This window comes from Vigna radiata, unplaced genomic scaffold (genome assembly GCF_000741045.1).
Source record: "Vigna radiata var. radiata cultivar VC1973A unplaced genomic scaffold, Vradiata_ver6 scaffold_137, whole genome shotgun sequence".
NCBI lineage: Eukaryota > Viridiplantae > Streptophyta > Magnoliopsida > Fabales > Fabaceae > Vigna > Vigna radiata.
Genome location: NW_014543260.1, coordinates 1,010,520 through 1,012,669, shown reverse-complemented (window position 1 = coordinate 1,012,669; position 2,150 = coordinate 1,010,520).

Sequence of the window (2,150 nt, the reverse complement as noted above, 5' to 3'; positions counted from 1 at the left end):
TTAGAGAAGTGGAACATGCCAGCTTTTAGACAAAAGTGTGAAACCGCCAAAAAGAACAGGACATCTGACAAAGGTGGTTGTTTGCACACCGGGGGATCTATTAGCGTGCATGAGCATGCTATTCGTCTGGTATGATGACATATGAATTTTATTATACAATTCTACTCATTAATTTTACAAATATTTTGTTGTTAACAACTTACATCTTCTTTGGTTACAGTCACAGGAGCTTGGTCGGACAGTGCATGTCNATGAAATTTTTTAGCAGACACATATTAGAGCATCAACAGGACAATTTGTCGATGAAAGGTCTAGAAGGACACATGTTAGTAAATACTAAATCTATTATATTCTTTATTAGGTTTTAAATCTTATTTGCTCTATCTATTTAACGTTAATCATGTATTCACAGGAAGAGTTTCAAGCAAGATTTTCTCAATTAAGATCTGAGACTGAATCTGTTGGTGCTTCAGCTACTACTCCCCTAGANCCCGCAGATGAGGAAAGATTGAGGAACCAATGCTGGATGGAGGTTGCTGGTGGAAGGTACAAGGGACGGGTTTATGGCATTGGACATGTCAGTGGTAGAGATGACTGTGTCGATAGTTACATACAACAGACACAGGCATCTTCTTCTCAGCAATCGATTGTGCAGGACATTTCTAACCTTCAAAATATAGTATCAACCCATGATGAGGAACTTCGCCGACTTCGGGAGATGAATTCTAAATTTGAAGGTTTTATTGGCGCCATATTGCAACACNTTCCNCNTTCTGCANCAGCAGNTGCACAAGAATTTTTTCAATCCCAAAATCTTTCACAACCTAATGTTCAGCAACCACAACAAGCACAGGAGGATCAACTACACGAGGATCAACCACAACAGGATCAACCACAACAGGATCGTTATGAAAGAAATTACTAGTTATGNTTTTAGAGAGTAGTGCATCTAGGACTTAAACTTATTCTCTGGAGAACTTATTTGAACTTATATATTTGATGTAATTGAAAATTTTATAAGCTTTTGTATGATGGATTAATGCTAAATGTTTGTCTCTGAGTTAAGACTTTATATGTCAAATGAATGAAATGAATGAATTGATATAATGGGCAGGTGTTACATATATAAGTTACATATACGTCTCTGGAAATGCGTAATGTTACTGCCAAAACAGAACTGCAGATACGTTATATACACAGTTATATATGGATTATCCGTATATAACTTATATTCACTTATATACGGAAAATCCGTATATAACTTATATACTGTTATATACGGATTATCCGTATATAATTTATATACGGATTATCCGTATATAAATTATATACGGATACGGATTATCCGTATATAAATTATATACAGATTTTCCGTATATAATACTACCTATGATAGTATTAAATATGGATTTTTGTCCGTATGTAATCCGTATATAACCAGAAATTATATACGGATTTTAGACCTTATATATGGATTTGGGCTGTAGATAATGACAATTTTTCTTGTAGTGAACTAATATGGATAATAGTTAAAAAAACTACGTTAAGACCTTAACTAGAGGTCAAGTTCATGACATCCAACTAATTAAAAACACCTCAACCAATATTGAATCAAGAAAAGTAAAGAAAATATAAAAGTGTGAAAAATATTAAATATGAAAAAAGAAATTCTTATTTTTATAAATACAATATAGAAGTCTGTATTTTGAAATAACCAAGTCATCTAAAAATTTCTAAATCTATTTTATCCAAATTATATATCTTAAATTTTCTATCAATAAAAAAATTGTCTCATTATATCATTTATGTGTTGGAATGACAGATATTTGGAATCTTAACGAAGATAATTGATAGATTTGTGAGATTGAATTATTGGTGTATGAAAGTGATTTTAAACTAACATACTCAAACTGTATCATTCATTTTTCTATCAGACAAGCATGCATGAAAGAGATAACATTCTTGTTCATGTATTTATTTTATTAAATGCACATTTCTCAATCAAAATAATTATTTATAAAACAGTACAGATATAAATATGATACATTATTAACAATTTTAAAACTAATACTTTTTATATAAAAATGATGATTCTCGATATATATATATATATATATATATATATATATATATATATATATATATATATA